At 43.4% G+C, this 13,353-nt stretch overlaps 37 non-coding genes across 37 annotated transcripts; all 37 read left to right on the forward strand.

The window, feature by feature from the left end:
• The first annotated feature begins 117 nt into the window (after positions 1 to 117).
• LOC145868979 (5S ribosomal RNA) lies at positions 118 to 236 on the forward strand. Its single transcript, XR_014384974.1, has one exon. It is a non-coding gene; the product is annotated as a 5S ribosomal RNA (ribosomal RNA).
• Positions 237 to 375: 139 nt separating this feature from the next.
• Positions 376 to 494, forward strand: LOC145867748 (5S ribosomal RNA). Its single transcript, XR_014383741.1, has one exon. It is a non-coding gene; the product is annotated as a 5S ribosomal RNA (ribosomal RNA).
• A 409-nt stretch (positions 495 to 903) lies between these two features.
• Positions 904 to 1,022, forward strand: LOC145868990 (5S ribosomal RNA). Its single transcript, XR_014384985.1, has one exon. It is a non-coding gene; the product is annotated as a 5S ribosomal RNA (ribosomal RNA).
• A 139-nt stretch (positions 1,023 to 1,161) lies between these two features.
• Positions 1,162 to 1,280, forward strand: LOC145867750 (5S ribosomal RNA). Its single transcript, XR_014383743.1, has one exon. It is a non-coding gene; the product is annotated as a 5S ribosomal RNA (ribosomal RNA).
• Positions 1,281 to 1,689: 409 nt separating this feature from the next.
• On the forward strand, positions 1,690 to 1,808 carry LOC145869001 (5S ribosomal RNA). Its single transcript, XR_014384996.1, has one exon. It is a non-coding gene; the product is annotated as a 5S ribosomal RNA (ribosomal RNA).
• A 139-nt stretch (positions 1,809 to 1,947) lies between these two features.
• On the forward strand, positions 1,948 to 2,066 carry LOC145869010 (5S ribosomal RNA). The gene has a single exon (XR_014385005.1). It is a non-coding gene; the product is annotated as a 5S ribosomal RNA (ribosomal RNA).
• Positions 2,067 to 2,475: 409 nt separating this feature from the next.
• On the forward strand, positions 2,476 to 2,594 carry LOC145869021 (5S ribosomal RNA). Its single transcript, XR_014385016.1, has one exon. It is a non-coding gene; the product is annotated as a 5S ribosomal RNA (ribosomal RNA).
• Positions 2,595 to 2,733: 139 nt separating this feature from the next.
• On the forward strand, positions 2,734 to 2,852 carry LOC145869032 (5S ribosomal RNA). The gene has a single exon (XR_014385027.1). It is a non-coding gene; the product is annotated as a 5S ribosomal RNA (ribosomal RNA).
• A 139-nt stretch (positions 2,853 to 2,991) lies between these two features.
• LOC145867751 (5S ribosomal RNA) lies at positions 2,992 to 3,110 on the forward strand. The gene has a single exon (XR_014383744.1). It is a non-coding gene; the product is annotated as a 5S ribosomal RNA (ribosomal RNA).
• Positions 3,111 to 3,519: 409 nt separating this feature from the next.
• On the forward strand, positions 3,520 to 3,638 carry LOC145869043 (5S ribosomal RNA). Its single transcript, XR_014385038.1, has one exon. It is a non-coding gene; the product is annotated as a 5S ribosomal RNA (ribosomal RNA).
• A 139-nt stretch (positions 3,639 to 3,777) lies between these two features.
• LOC145869054 (5S ribosomal RNA) lies at positions 3,778 to 3,896 on the forward strand. The gene has a single exon (XR_014385049.1). It is a non-coding gene; the product is annotated as a 5S ribosomal RNA (ribosomal RNA).
• A 409-nt stretch (positions 3,897 to 4,305) lies between these two features.
• LOC145869065 (5S ribosomal RNA) lies at positions 4,306 to 4,424 on the forward strand. Its single transcript, XR_014385060.1, has one exon. It is a non-coding gene; the product is annotated as a 5S ribosomal RNA (ribosomal RNA).
• A 139-nt stretch (positions 4,425 to 4,563) lies between these two features.
• Positions 4,564 to 4,682, forward strand: LOC145869076 (5S ribosomal RNA). The gene has a single exon (XR_014385072.1). It is a non-coding gene; the product is annotated as a 5S ribosomal RNA (ribosomal RNA).
• A 139-nt stretch (positions 4,683 to 4,821) lies between these two features.
• On the forward strand, positions 4,822 to 4,940 carry LOC145869087 (5S ribosomal RNA). Its single transcript, XR_014385083.1, has one exon. It is a non-coding gene; the product is annotated as a 5S ribosomal RNA (ribosomal RNA).
• Positions 4,941 to 5,079: 139 nt separating this feature from the next.
• On the forward strand, positions 5,080 to 5,198 carry LOC145867752 (5S ribosomal RNA). The gene has a single exon (XR_014383745.1). It is a non-coding gene; the product is annotated as a 5S ribosomal RNA (ribosomal RNA).
• Positions 5,199 to 5,607: 409 nt separating this feature from the next.
• LOC145869098 (5S ribosomal RNA) lies at positions 5,608 to 5,726 on the forward strand. Its single transcript, XR_014385094.1, has one exon. It is a non-coding gene; the product is annotated as a 5S ribosomal RNA (ribosomal RNA).
• Positions 5,727 to 5,865: 139 nt separating this feature from the next.
• Positions 5,866 to 5,984, forward strand: LOC145869108 (5S ribosomal RNA). Its single transcript, XR_014385104.1, has one exon. It is a non-coding gene; the product is annotated as a 5S ribosomal RNA (ribosomal RNA).
• Positions 5,985 to 6,393: 409 nt separating this feature from the next.
• On the forward strand, positions 6,394 to 6,512 carry LOC145869120 (5S ribosomal RNA). The gene has a single exon (XR_014385116.1). It is a non-coding gene; the product is annotated as a 5S ribosomal RNA (ribosomal RNA).
• A 139-nt stretch (positions 6,513 to 6,651) lies between these two features.
• Positions 6,652 to 6,770, forward strand: LOC145869131 (5S ribosomal RNA). The gene has a single exon (XR_014385127.1). It is a non-coding gene; the product is annotated as a 5S ribosomal RNA (ribosomal RNA).
• Positions 6,771 to 6,909: 139 nt separating this feature from the next.
• Positions 6,910 to 7,028, forward strand: LOC145869142 (5S ribosomal RNA). The gene has a single exon (XR_014385138.1). It is a non-coding gene; the product is annotated as a 5S ribosomal RNA (ribosomal RNA).
• A 139-nt stretch (positions 7,029 to 7,167) lies between these two features.
• LOC145869153 (5S ribosomal RNA) lies at positions 7,168 to 7,286 on the forward strand. Its single transcript, XR_014385149.1, has one exon. It is a non-coding gene; the product is annotated as a 5S ribosomal RNA (ribosomal RNA).
• Positions 7,287 to 7,695: 409 nt separating this feature from the next.
• Positions 7,696 to 7,814, forward strand: LOC145867753 (5S ribosomal RNA). The gene has a single exon (XR_014383746.1). It is a non-coding gene; the product is annotated as a 5S ribosomal RNA (ribosomal RNA).
• A 409-nt stretch (positions 7,815 to 8,223) lies between these two features.
• Positions 8,224 to 8,342, forward strand: LOC145869164 (5S ribosomal RNA). The gene has a single exon (XR_014385160.1). It is a non-coding gene; the product is annotated as a 5S ribosomal RNA (ribosomal RNA).
• A 139-nt stretch (positions 8,343 to 8,481) lies between these two features.
• LOC145869175 (5S ribosomal RNA) lies at positions 8,482 to 8,600 on the forward strand. The gene has a single exon (XR_014385171.1). It is a non-coding gene; the product is annotated as a 5S ribosomal RNA (ribosomal RNA).
• A 409-nt stretch (positions 8,601 to 9,009) lies between these two features.
• On the forward strand, positions 9,010 to 9,128 carry LOC145869186 (5S ribosomal RNA). The gene has a single exon (XR_014385182.1). It is a non-coding gene; the product is annotated as a 5S ribosomal RNA (ribosomal RNA).
• Positions 9,129 to 9,267: 139 nt separating this feature from the next.
• Positions 9,268 to 9,386, forward strand: LOC145869197 (5S ribosomal RNA). Its single transcript, XR_014385193.1, has one exon. It is a non-coding gene; the product is annotated as a 5S ribosomal RNA (ribosomal RNA).
• A 139-nt stretch (positions 9,387 to 9,525) lies between these two features.
• Positions 9,526 to 9,644, forward strand: LOC145867754 (5S ribosomal RNA). The gene has a single exon (XR_014383747.1). It is a non-coding gene; the product is annotated as a 5S ribosomal RNA (ribosomal RNA).
• Positions 9,645 to 10,053: 409 nt separating this feature from the next.
• Positions 10,054 to 10,172, forward strand: LOC145869208 (5S ribosomal RNA). The gene has a single exon (XR_014385204.1). It is a non-coding gene; the product is annotated as a 5S ribosomal RNA (ribosomal RNA).
• A 139-nt stretch (positions 10,173 to 10,311) lies between these two features.
• Positions 10,312 to 10,430, forward strand: LOC145869219 (5S ribosomal RNA). The gene has a single exon (XR_014385215.1). It is a non-coding gene; the product is annotated as a 5S ribosomal RNA (ribosomal RNA).
• A 139-nt stretch (positions 10,431 to 10,569) lies between these two features.
• On the forward strand, positions 10,570 to 10,688 carry LOC145867755 (5S ribosomal RNA). Its single transcript, XR_014383748.1, has one exon. It is a non-coding gene; the product is annotated as a 5S ribosomal RNA (ribosomal RNA).
• Positions 10,689 to 11,097: 409 nt separating this feature from the next.
• Positions 11,098 to 11,216, forward strand: LOC145869231 (5S ribosomal RNA). The gene has a single exon (XR_014385227.1). It is a non-coding gene; the product is annotated as a 5S ribosomal RNA (ribosomal RNA).
• A 139-nt stretch (positions 11,217 to 11,355) lies between these two features.
• On the forward strand, positions 11,356 to 11,474 carry LOC145869242 (5S ribosomal RNA). Its single transcript, XR_014385238.1, has one exon. It is a non-coding gene; the product is annotated as a 5S ribosomal RNA (ribosomal RNA).
• A 409-nt stretch (positions 11,475 to 11,883) lies between these two features.
• Positions 11,884 to 12,002, forward strand: LOC145869253 (5S ribosomal RNA). The gene has a single exon (XR_014385249.1). It is a non-coding gene; the product is annotated as a 5S ribosomal RNA (ribosomal RNA).
• A 139-nt stretch (positions 12,003 to 12,141) lies between these two features.
• Positions 12,142 to 12,260, forward strand: LOC145869263 (5S ribosomal RNA). The gene has a single exon (XR_014385259.1). It is a non-coding gene; the product is annotated as a 5S ribosomal RNA (ribosomal RNA).
• A 139-nt stretch (positions 12,261 to 12,399) lies between these two features.
• Positions 12,400 to 12,518, forward strand: LOC145869274 (5S ribosomal RNA). The gene has a single exon (XR_014385270.1). It is a non-coding gene; the product is annotated as a 5S ribosomal RNA (ribosomal RNA).
• Positions 12,519 to 12,927: 409 nt separating this feature from the next.
• On the forward strand, positions 12,928 to 13,046 carry LOC145868012 (5S ribosomal RNA). Its single transcript, XR_014384005.1, has one exon. It is a non-coding gene; the product is annotated as a 5S ribosomal RNA (ribosomal RNA).
• Positions 13,047 to 13,185: 139 nt separating this feature from the next.
• Positions 13,186 to 13,304, forward strand: LOC145869285 (5S ribosomal RNA). The gene has a single exon (XR_014385281.1). It is a non-coding gene; the product is annotated as a 5S ribosomal RNA (ribosomal RNA).
• Positions 13,305 to 13,353: the final 49 nt, after the last annotated feature.

Genomic DNA, 13,353 nt, shown 5'->3' on the forward strand with positions numbered 1-13,353 from the left:
TTGCACTATTTCATCAGCAACACTGCCTTGTATTAAGCATTTAATGATGAATTGACTAAATGTCTGTTTTATCAGACTCACTTTGACTATATATGTTGTAGCAAGAGATTGTTTCTCGCTTACGGCCATACCAGCCTGGGTACGCCCGATCTCGTCTGATCTCGGAAGCTAAGCAGGGTCGGGCCTGGTTAGTACTTGGATGGGAGACCGCCTGGGAATACCAGGTGCTGTAAGCATTTTGTCCACGAGGGTGTGCTCTTGCACTATTTCATCAGCAACACTGCCTTGTATTAAGCATTTAATGATGAATTGACTAAATGTCTGTTTTATCAGATTCACTTTGACTATATATGTTGTAGCAAGAGATTGTTTCTCGCTTACGGCCATACCAGCCTGGGTACGCCCGATCTCGTCTGATCTTGGAAGCTAAGCAGGGTCGGGCCTGGTTAGTACTTGGATGGGAGACCGCCTGGGAATACCAGGTGCTGTAAGCATTTTGTCCACGAGGGTGTGCCCCTGCACTATTTCATCAGCAACACTGCCTTGTAGTAAGCATTTAATGATGAATTGACTAAATGCAGCTTCCTGCCTTTTTAATAGGATCAAATTTCCTTGTGTTTTCAATTAGCATCTGCCTTGTATTTATAAGACAAACAAGAATATTGTTGCTGAATGCAGCTTGTGGGTGCTTTGTGCTCCTTTGCCCTGTTCAAATGATGAAAGGAAATAAAGTTTGTATTTTATCCAACTACCTGTGCTAAAAAGTGATGGGAACAGTGTTTGTAATTTCTTCTACTTTTTCAGTGACACAAAGTTCAAGCTGCTTATCTAATTGGTGAAAATGCAATGTCTGTTTATCACACTCACTTTGACTATATATGTTGTAGCAAGAGATTGTTTCTCGCTTACGGCCATACCAGCCTGGGTACGCCCGATCTCGTCTGATCTCGGAAGCTAAGCAGGGTCGGGCCTGGTTAGTACTTGGATGGGAGACCGCCTGGGAATACCAGGTGCTGTAAGCATTTTGTCCACGAGGGTGTGCTCTTGCACTATTTCATCAGCAACACTGCCTTGTATTAAGCATTTAATGATGAATTGACTAAATGTCTGTTTTATCAGATTCACTTTGACTATATATGTTGTAGCAAGAGATTGTTTCTCGCTTACGGCCATACCAGCCTGGGTACGCCCGATCTCGTCTGATCTTGGAAGCTAAGCAGGGTCGGGCCTGGTTAGTACTTGGATGGGAGACCGCCTGGGAATACCAGGTGCTGTAAGCATTTTGTCCACGAGGGTGTGCCCCTGCACTATTTCATCAGCAACACTGCCTTGTAGTAAGCATTTAATGATGAATTGACTAAATGCAGCTTCCTGCCTTTTTAATAGGATCAAATTTCCTTGTGTTTTCAATTAGCATCTGCCTTGTATTTATAAGACAAACAAGAATATTGTTGCTGAATGCAGCTTGTGTGTGCTTTGTGCTCCTTTGCCCTGTTCAAATGATGAAAGGAAATAAAGTTTGTATTTTATCCAACTACCTGTGCTAAAAAGTGATGGGAACAGTGTTTGTAATTTCTTCTACTTTTTCAGTGACACAAAGTTCAAGCTGCTTATCTAATTGGTGAAAATGCAATGTCTGTTTATCACACTCACTTTGACTATATATGTTGTAGCAAGAGATTGTTTCTCGCTTACGGCCATACCAGCCTGGGTACGCCCGATCTCGTCTGATCTCGGAAGCTAAGCAGGGTCGGGCCTGGTTAGTACTTGGATGGGAGACCGCCTGGGAATACCAGGTGCTGTAAGCAATTTGTCCACGAGGGTGTGCTCTTGCACTATTTCATCAGCAACACTGCCTTGTATTAAGCATTTAATGATGAATTGACTAAATGTCTGTTTTATCAGATTCACTTTGACTATATATGTTGTAGCAAGAGATTGTTTCTTGCTTACGGCCATACCAGCCTGGGTACGCCCGATCTCGTCTGATCTCGGAAGCTAAGCAGGGTCGGGCCTGGTTAGTACTTGGATGGGAGACCGCCTGGGAATACCAGGTGCTGTAAGCATTTTGTCCACGAGGGTGTGCCCCTGCACTATTTCATCAGCAACACTGCCTTGTAGTAAGCATTTAATGATGAATTGACTAAATGCAGCTTCCTGCCTTTTTAATAGGATCAAATTTCCTTGTGTTTTCAATTAGCATCTGCCTTGTATTTATAAGACAAACAAGAATATTGTTGCTGAATGCAGCTTGTGTGTGCTTTGTGCTCCTTTGCCCTGTTCAAATGATGAAAGGAAATAAAGTTTGTATTTTATCCAACTACCTGTGCTAAAAAGTGATGGGAACAGTGTTTGTAATTTCTTCTACTTTTTCAGTGACACAAAGTTCAAGCTGCTTATCTAATTGGTGAAAATGCAATGTCTGTTTATCACACTCACTTTGACTATATATGTTGTAGCAAGAGATTGTTTCTCGCTTACGGCCATACCAGCCTGGGTACGCCCGATCTCGTCTGATCTCGGAAGCTAAGCAGGGTCGGGCCTGGTTAGTACTTGGATGGGAGACCGCCTGGGAATACCAGGTGCTGTAAGCATTTTGTCCACGAGGGTGTGCTCTTGCACTATTTCATCAGCAACACTGCCTTGTATTAAGCATTTAATGATGAATTGACTAAATGTCTGTTTTATCAGACTCACTTTGACTATATATGTTGTAGCAAGAGATTGTTTCTCGCTTACGGCCATACCAGCCTGGGTACGCCCGATCTCGTCTGATCTCGGAAGCTAAGCAGGGTCGGGCCTGGTTAGTACTTGGATGGGAGACCGCCTGGGAATACCAGGTGCTGTAAGCATTTTGTCCACGAGGGTGTGCTCTTGCACTATTTCATCAGCAACACTGCCTTGTATTAAGCATTTAATGATGAATTGACTAAATGTCTGTTTTATCAGATTCACTTTGACTATATATGTTGTAGCAAGAGATTGTTTCTCGCTTACGGCCATACCAGCCTGGGTACGCCCGATCTCGTCTGATCTTGGAAGCTAAGCAGGGTCGGGCCTGGTTAGTACTTGGATGGGAGACCGCCTGGGAATACCAGGTGCTGTAAGCATTTTGTCCACGAGGGTGTGCCCCTGCACTATTTCATCAGCAACACTGCCTTGTAGTAAGCATTTAATGATGAATTGACTAAATGCAGCTTCCTGCCTTTTTAATAGGATCAAATTTCCTTGTGTTTTCAATTAGCATCTGCCTTGTATTTATAAGACAAACAAGAATATTGTTGCTGAATGCAGCTTGTGTGTGCTTTGTGCTCCTTTGCCCTGTTCAAATGATGAAAGGAAATAAAGTTTGTATTTTATCCAACTACCTGTGCTAAAAAGTGATGGGAACAGTGTTTGTAATTTCTTCTACTTTTTCAGTGACACAAAGTTCAAGCTGCTTATCTAATTGGTGAAAATGCAATGTCTGTTTATCACACTCACTTTGACTATATATGTTGTAGCAAGAGATTGTTTCTCGCTTACGGCCATACCAGCCTGGGTACGCCCGATCTCGTCTGATCTCGGAAGCTAAGCAGGGTCGGGCCTGGTTAGTACTTGGATGGGAGACCGCCTGGGAATACCAGGTGCTGTAAGCAATTTGTCCACGAGGGTGTGCTCTTGCACTATTTCATCAGCAACACTGCCTTGTATTAAGCATTTAATGATGAATTGACTAAATGTCTGTTTTATCAGATTCACTTTGACTATATATGTTGTAGCAAGAGATTGTTTCTTGCTTACGGCCATACCAGCCTGGGTACGCCCGATCTCGTCTGATCTCGGAAGCTAAGCAGGGTCGGGCCTGGTTAGTACTTGGATGGGAGACCGCCTGGGAATACCAGGTGCTGTAAGCATTTTGTCCACGAGGGTGTGCCCCTGCACTATTTCATCAGCAACACTGCCTTGTAGTAAGCATTTAATGATGAATTGACTAAATGCAGCTTCCTGCCTTTTTAATAGGATCAAATTTCCTTGTGTTTTCAATTAGCATCTGCCTTGTATTTATAAGACAAACAAGAATATTGTTGCTGAATGCAGCTTGTGTGTGCTTTGTGCTCCTTTGCCCTGTTCAAATGATGAAAGGAAATAAAGTTTGTATTTTATCCAACTACCTGTGCTAAAAAGTGATGGGAACAGTGTTTGTAATTTCTTCTACTTTTTCAGTGACACAAAGTTCAAGCTGCTTATCTAATTGGTGAAAATGCAATGTCTGTTTATCACACTCACTTTGACTATATATGTTGTAGCAAGAGATTGTTTCTCGCTTACGGCCATACCAGCCTGGGTACGCCCGATCTCGTCTGATCTCGGAAGCTAAGCAGGGTCGGGCCTGGTTAGTACTTGGATGGGAGACCGCCTGGGAATACCAGGTGCTGTAAGCATTTTGTCCACGAGGGTGTGATCTTGCACTATTTCATCAGCAACACTGCCTTGTATTAAGCATTTAATGATGAATTGACTAAATGTCTGTTTTATCAGACTCACTTTGACTATATATGTTGTAGCAAGAGATTGTTTCTCGCTTACGGCCATACCAGCCTGGGTACGCCCGATCTCGTCTGATCTCGGAAGCTAAGCAGGGTCGGGCCTGGTTAGTACTTGGATGGGAGACCGCCTGGGAATACCAGGTGCTGTAAGCATTTTGTCCACGAGGGTGTGCTCTTGCACTATTTCATCAGCAACACTGCCTTGTATTAAGCATTTAATGATGAATTGACTAAATGTCTGTTTTATCAGACTCACTTTGACTATATATGTTGTAGCAAGAGATTGTTTCTCGCTTACGGCCATACCAGCCTGGGTACGCCCGATCTCGTCTGATCTCGGAAGCTAAGCAGGGTCGGGCCTGGTTAGTACTTGGATGGGAGACCGCCTGGGAATACCAGGTGCTGTAAGCATTTTGTCCACGAGGGTGTGCTCTTGCACTATTTCATCAGCAACACTGCCTTGTATTAAGCATTTAATGATGAATTGACTAAATGTCTGTTTTATCAGATTCACTTTGACTATATATGTTGTAGCAAGAGATTGTTTCTCGCTTACGGCCATACCAGCCTGGGTACGCCCGATCTCGTCTGATCTTGGAAGCTAAGCAGGGTCGGGCCTGGTTAGTACTTGGATGGGAGACCGCCTGGGAATACCAGGTGCTGTAAGCATTTTGTCCACGAGGGTGTGCCCCTGCACTATTTCATCAGCAACACTGCCTTGTAGTAAGCATTTAATGATGAATTGACTAAATGCAGCTTCCTGCCTTTTTAATAGGATCAAATTTCCTTGTGTTTTCAATTAGCATCTGCCTTGTATTTATAAGACAAACAAGAATATTGTTGCTGAATGCAGCTTGTGTGTGCTTTGTGCTCCTTTGCCCTGTTCAAATGATGAAAGGAAATAAAGTTTGTATTTTATCCAACTACCTGTGCTAAAAAGTGATGGGAACAGTGTTTGTAATTTCTTCTACTTTTTCAGTGACACAAAGTTCAAGCTGCTTATCTAATTGGTGAAAATGCAATGTCTGTTTATCACACTCACTTTGACTATATATGTTGTAGCAAGAGATTGTTTCTCGCTTACGGCCATACCAGCCTGGGTACGCCCGATCTCGTCTGATCTCGGAAGCTAAGCAGGGTCGGGCCTGGTTAGTACTTGGATGGGAGACCGCCTGGGAATACCAGGTGCTGTAAGCAATTTGTCCACGAGGGTGTGCTCTTGCACTATTTCATCAGCAACACTGCCTTGTATTAAGCATTTAATGATGAATTGACTAAATGTCTGTTTTATCAGATTCACTTTGACTATATATGTTGTAGCAAGAGATTGTTTCTTGCTTACGGCCATACCAGCCTGGGTACGCCCGATCTCGTCTGATCTCGGAAGCTAAGCAGGGTCGGGCCTGGTTAGTACTTGGATGGGAGACCGCCTGGGAATACCAGGTGCTGTAAGCATTTTGTCCACGAGGGTGTGCCCCTGCACTATTTCATCAGCAACACTGCCTTGTAGTAAGCATTTAATGATGAATTGACTAAATGCAGCTTCCTGCCTTTTTAATAGGATCAAATTTCCTTGTGTTTTCAATTAGCATCTGCCTTGTATTTATAAGACAAACAAGAATATTGTTGCTGAATGCAGCTTGTGTGTGCTTTGTGCTCCTTTGCCCTGTTCAAATGATGAAAGGAAATAAAGTTTGTATTTTATCCAACTACCTGTGCTAAAAAGTGATGGGAACAGTGTTTGTAATTTCTTCTACTTTTTCAGTGACACAAAGTTCAAGCTGCTTATCTAATTGGTGAAAATGCAATGTCTGTTTATCACACTCACTTTGACTATATATGTTGTAGCAAGAGATTGTTTCTCGCTTACGGCCATACCAGCCTGGGTACGCCCGATCTCGTCTGATCTCGGAAGCTAAGCAGGGTCGGGCCTGGTTAGTACTTGGATGGGAGACCGCCTGGGAATACCAGGTGCTGTAAGCATTTTGTCCACGAGGGTGTGATCTTGCACTATTTCATCAGCAACACTGCCTTGTATTAAGCATTTAATGATGAATTGACTAAATGTCTGTTTTATCAGACTCACTTTGACTATATATGTTGTAGCAAGAGATTGTTTCTCGCTTACGGCCATACCAGCCTGGGTACGCCCGATCTCGTCTGATCTCGGAAGCTAAGCAGGGTCGGGCCTGGTTAGTACTTGGATGGGAGACCGCCTGGGAATACCAGGTGCTGTAAGCATTTTGTCCACGAGGGTGTGCTCTTGCACTATTTCATCAGCAACACTGCCTTGTATTAAGCATTTAATGATGAATTGACTAAATGTCTGTTTTATCAGACTCACTTTGACTATATATGTTGTAGCAAGAGATTGTTTCTCGCTTACGGCCATACCAGCCTGGGTACGCCCGATCTCGTCTGATCTCGGAAGCTAAGCAGGGTCGGGCCTGGTTAGTACTTGGATGGGAGACCGCCTGGGAATACCAGGTGCTGTAAGCATTTTGTCCACGAGGGTGTGCTCTTGCACTATTTCATCAGCAACACTGCCTTGTATTAAGCATTTAATGATGAATTGACTAAATGTCTGTTTTATCAGACTCACTTTGACTATATATGTTGTAGCAAGAGATTGTTTCTCGCTTACGGCCATACCAGCCTGGGTACGCCCGATCTCGTCTGATCTCGGAAGCTAAGCAGGGTCGGGCCTGGTTAGTACTTGGATGGGAGACCGCCTGGGAATACCAGGTGCTGTAAGCATTTTGTCCACGAGGGTGTGCCCCTGCACTATTTCATCAGCAACACTGCCTTGTAGTAAGCATTTAATGATGAATTGACTAAATGCAGCTTCCTGCCTTTTTAATAGGATCAAATTTCCTTGTGTTTTCAATTAGCATCTGCCTTGTATTTATAAGACAAACAAGAATATTGTTGCTGAATGCAGCTTGTGTGTGCTTTGTGCTCCTTTGCCCTGTTCAAATGATGAAAGGAAATAAAGTTTGTATTTTATCCAACTACCTGTGCTAAAAAGTGATGGGAACAGTGTTTGTAATTTCTTCTACTTTTTCAGTGACACAAAGTTCAAGCTGCTTATCTAATTGGTGAAAATGCAATGTCTGTTTATCACACTCACTTTGACTATATATGTTGTAGCAAGAGATTGTTTCTCGCTTACGGCCATACCAGCCTGGGTACGCCCGATCTCGTCTGATCTTGGAAGCTAAGCAGGGTCGGGCCTGGTTAGTACTTGGATGGGAGACCGCCTGGGAATACCAGGTGCTGTAAGCATTTTGTCCACGAGGGTGTGCCCCTGCACTATTTCATCAGCAACACTGCCTTGTAGTAAGCATTTAATGATGAATTGACTAAATGCAGCTTCCTGCCTTTTTAATAGGATCAAATTTCCTTGTGTTTTCAATTAGCATCTGCCTTGTATTTATAAGACAAACAAGAATATTGTTGCTGAATGCAGCTTGTGTGTGCTTTGTGCTCCTTTGCCCTGTTCAAATGATGAAAGGAAATAAAGTTTGTATTTTATCCAACTACCTGTGCTAAAAAGTGATGGGAACAGTGTTTGTAATTTCTTCTACTTTTTCAGTGACACAAAGTTCAAGCTGCTTATCTAATTGGTGAAAATGCAATGTCTGTTTATCACACTCACTTTGACTATATATGTTGTAGCAAGAGATTGTTTCTCGCTTACGGCCATACCAGCCTGGGTACGCCCGATCTCGTCTGATCTCGGAAGCTAAGCAGGGTCGGGCCTGGTTAGTACTTGGATGGGAGACCGCCTGGGAATACCAGGTGCTGTAAGCAATTTGTCCACGAGGGTGTGCTCTTGCACTATTTCATCAGCAACACTGCCTTGTATTAAGCATTTAATGATGAATTGACTAAATGTCTGTTTTATCAGATTCACTTTGACTATATATGTTGTAGCAAGAGATTGTTTCTTGCTTACGGCCATACCAGCCTGGGTACGCCCGATCTCGTCTGATCTCGGAAGCTAAGCAGGGTCGGGCCTGGTTAGTACTTGGATGGGAGACCGCCTGGGAATACCAGGTGCTGTAAGCATTTTGTCCACGAGGGTGTGCCCCTGCACTATTTCATCAGCAACACTGCCTTGTAGTAAGCATTTAATGATGAATTGACTAAATGCAGCTTCCTGCCTTTTTAATAGGATCAAATTTCCTTGTGTTTTCAATTAGCATCTGCCTTGTATTTATAAGACAAACAAGAATATTGTTGCTGAATGCAGCTTGTGTGTGCTTTGTGCTCCTTTGCCCTGTTCAAATGATGAAAGGAAATAAAGTTTGTATTTTATCCAACTACCTGTGCTAAAAAGTGATGGGAACAGTGTTTGTAATTTCTTCTACTTTTTCAGTGACACAAAGTTCAAGCTGCTTATCTAATTGGTGAAAATGCAATGTCTGTTTATCACACTCACTTTGACTATATATGTTGTAGCAAGAGATTGTTTCTCGCTTACGGCCATACCAGCCTGGGTACGCCCGATCTCGTCTGATCTCGGAAGCTAAGCAGGGTCGGGCCTGGTTAGTACTTGGATGGGAGACCGCCTGGGAATACCAGGTGCTGTAAGCATTTTGTCCACGAGGGTGTGCTCTTGCACTATTTCATCAGCAACACTGCCTTGTATTAAGCATTTAATGATGAATTGACTAAATGTCTGTTTTATCAGACTCACTTTGACTATATATGTTGTAGCAAGAGATTGTTTCTCGCTTACGGCCATACCAGCCTGGGTACGCCCGATCTCGTCTGATCTCGGAAGCTAAGCAGGGTCGGGCCTGGTTAGTACTTGGATGGGAGACCGCCTGGGAATACCAGGTGCTGTAAGCATTTTGTCCACGAGGGTGTGCTCTTGCACTATTTCATCAGCAACACTGCCTTGTATTAAGCATTTAATGATGAATTGACTAAATGTCTGTTTTATCAGATTCACTTTGACTATATATGTTGTAGCAAGAGATTGTTTCTCGCTTACGGCCATACCAGCCTGGGTACGCCCGATCTCGTCTGATCTTGGAAGCTAAGCAGGGTCGGGCCTGGTTAGTACTTGGATGGGAGACCGCCTGGGAATACCAGGTGCTGTAAGCATTTTGTCCACGAGGGTGTGCCCCTGCACTATTTCATCAGCAACACTGCCTTGTAGTAAGCATTTAATGATGAATTGACTAAATGCAGCTTCCTGCCTTTTTAATAGGATCAAATTTCCTTGTGTTTTCAATTAGCATCTGCCTTGTATTTATAAGACAAACAAGAATATTGTTGCTGAATGCAGCTTGTGTGTGCTTTGTGCTCCTTTGCCCTGTTCAAATGATGAAAGGAAATAAAGTTTGTATTTTATCCAACTACCTGTGCTAAAAAGTGATGGGAACAGTGTTTGTAATTTCTTCTACTTTTTCAGTGACACAAAGTTCAAGCTGCTTATCTAATTGGTGAAAATGCAATGTCTGTTTATCACACTCACTTTGACTATATATGTTGTAGCAAGAGATTGTTTCTCGCTTACGGCCATACCAGCCTGGGTACGCCCGATCTCGTCTGATCTCGGAAGCTAAGCAGGGTCGGGCCTGGTTAGTACTTGGATGGGAGACCGCCTGGGAATACCAGGTGCTGTAAGCATTTTGTCCACGAGGGTGTGCTCTTGCACTATTTCATCAGCAACACTGCCTTGTATTAAGCATTTAATGATGAATTGACTAAATGTCTGTTTTATCAGACTCACTTTGACTATATATGTTGTAGCAAGAGATTGTTTCTCGCTTACGGCCATACCAGCCTGGGTACGCCCGATCTCGTCTGATCTCGGAAGCTAAGCAGGGTCGGGCCTGGTTAGTACTTGGATGGGAGACCGCCTGGGAATACCAGGTGCTGTAAGCATTTTGTCCACGAGGGTGTGCTCTTGCACTATTTCATCAGCAACACTGCCTTGTATTAAGCATTTAATGATGAATTGACTAAATGTCTGTTTTATCAGATTCACTTTGACTATATATGTTGTAGCAAGAGATTGTTTCTCGCTTACGGCCATACCAGCCTGGGTACGCCCGATCTCGTCTGATCTTGGAAGCTAAGCAGGGTCGGGCCTGGTTAGTACTTGGATGGGAGACCGCCTGGGAATACCAGGTGCTGTAAGCATTTTGTCCACGAGGGTGTGCCCCTGCACTATTTCATCAGCAACACTGCCTTGTAGTAAGCATTTAATGATGAATTGACTAAATGCAGCTTCCTGCCTTTTTAATAGGATCAAATTTCCTTGTGTTTTCAATTAGCATCTGCCTTGTATTTATAAGACAAACAAGAATATTGTTGCTGAATGCAGCTTGTGTGTGCTTTGTGCTCCTTTGCCCTGTTCAAATGATGAAAGGAAATAAAGTTTGTATTTTATCCAACTACCTGTGCTAAAAAGTGATGGGAACAGTGTTTGTAATTTCTTCTACTTTTTCAGTGACACAAAGTTCAAGCTGCTTATCTAATTGGTGAAAATGCAATGTCTGTTTATCACACTCACTTTGACTATATATGTTGTAGCAAGAGATTGTTTCTCGCTTACGGCCATACCAGCCTGGGTACGCCCGATCTCGTCTGATCTCGGAAGCTAAGCAGGGTCGGGCCTGGTTAGTACTTGGATGGGAGACCGCCTGGGAATACCAGGTGCTGTAAGCAATTTGTCCACGAGGGTGTGCTCTTGCACTATTTCATCAGCAACACTGCCTTGTATTAAGCATTTAATGATGAATTGACTAAATGTCTGTTTTATCAGATTCACTTTGACTATATATGTTGTAGCAAGAGATTGTTTCTTGCTTACGGCCATACCAGCCTGGGTACGCCCGATCTCGTCTGATCTCGGAAGCTAAGCAGGGTCGGGCCTGGTTAGTACTTGGATGGGAGACCGCCTGGGAATACCAGGTGCTGTAAGCATTTTGTCCACGAGGGTGTGCCCCTGCACTATTTCATCAGCAACACTGCCTTGTAGTAAGCATTTAATGATGAATTGACTAAATGCAGCTTCCTGCCTTTTTAATAGGATCAAATTTCCTTGTGTTTTCAATTAGCATCTGCCTTGTATTTATAAGACAAACAAGAATATTGTTGCTGAATGCAGCTTGTGTGTGCTTTGTGCTCCTTTGCCCTGTTCAAATGATGAAAGGAAATAAAGTTTGTATTTTATCCAACTACCTGTGCTAAAAAGTGATGGGAACAGTGTTTGTAATTTCTTCTACTTTTTCAGTGACACAAAGTTCAAGCTGCTTATCTAATTGGTGAAAATGCAATGTCTGTTTATCACACTCACTTTGACTATATATGTTGTAGCAAGAGATTGTTTCTCGCTTACGGCCATACCAGCCTGGGTACGCCCGATCTCGTCTGATCTCGGAAGCTAAGCAGGGTCGGGCCTGGTTAGTACTTGGATGGGAGACCGCCTGGGAATACCAGGTGCTGTAAGCATTTTGTCCACGAGGGTGTGATCTTGCACTATTTCATCAGCAACACTGCCTTGTATTAAGCATTTAATGATGAATTGACTAAATGTCTGTTTTATCAGACTCACTTTGACTATATATGTTGTAGCAAGAGATTGTTTCTCGCTTACGGCCATACCAGCCTGGGTACGCCCGATCTCGTCTGATCTCGGAAGCTAAGCAGGGTCGGGCCTGGTTAGTACTTGGATGGGAGACCGCCTGGGAATACCAGGTGCTGTAAGCATTTTGTCCACGAGGGTGTGCTCTTGCACTATTTCATCAGCAACACTGCCTTGTATTAAGCATTTAATGATGAATTGACTAAATGTCTGTTTTATCAGACTCACTTTGACTATATATGTTGTAGCAAGAGATTGTTTCTCGCTTACGGCCATACCAGCCTGGGTACGCCCGATCTCGTCTGATCTCGGAAGCTAAGCAGGGTCGGGCCTGGTTAGTACTTGGATGGGAGACCGCCTGGGAATACCAGGTGCTGTAAGCATTTTGTCCACGAGGGTGTGCCCCTGCACTATTTCATCAGCAACACTGCCTTGTAGTAAGCATTTAATGATGAATTGACTAAATGCAGCTTCCTGCCTTTTTAATAGGATCAAATTTCCTTGTGTTTTCAATTAGCATCTGCCTTGTATTTATAAGACAAACAAGAATATTGTTGCTGAATGCAGCTTGTGTGTGCTTTGTGCTCCTTTGCCCTGTTCAAATGATGAAAGGAAATAAAGTTTGTATTTTATCCAACTACCTGTGCTAAAAAGTGATGGGAACAGTGTTTGTAATTTCTTCTACTTTTTCAGTGACACAAAGTTCAAGCTGCTTATCTAATTGGTGAAAATGCAATGTCTGTTTATCACACTCACTTCGACTATATATGTTGTAGCAAGAGATTGTTTCTCGCTTACGGCCATACCAGCCTGGGTACGCCCGATCTCGTCTGATCTCGGAAGCTAAGCAGGGTCGGTCCTGGTTAGTACTTGGATGGGAGACCGCCTGGGAATACCAGGTGCTGTAAGCATTTTGTCCACGAGGGTGTGCTCTTGCACTATTTCATCAGCAACACTGCCTTGTATTAAGCATTTAATGATGAATTGACTAAATGTCTGTTTTATCAGACTCACTTTGACTATATATGTTGTAGCAAGAGATTGTTTCTCGCTTACGGCCATACCAGCCTGGGTACGCCCGATCTCGTCTGATCTCGGAAGCTAAGCAGGGTCGGGCCTGGTTAGTACTTGGATGGGAGACCGCCTGGGAATACCAGGTGCTGTAAGCATTTTGTCCACGAGGGTGTGCTCTTGCACTATTTCATCAGCAACACTGCC

Source organism: Salmo salar, unplaced genomic scaffold (assembly GCF_965601325.2).
Source record: "Salmo salar unplaced genomic scaffold, fSalSal1 ptg000293l, whole genome shotgun sequence".
Taxonomy (NCBI): domain Eukaryota; kingdom Metazoa; phylum Chordata; class Actinopteri; order Salmoniformes; family Salmonidae; genus Salmo; species Salmo salar.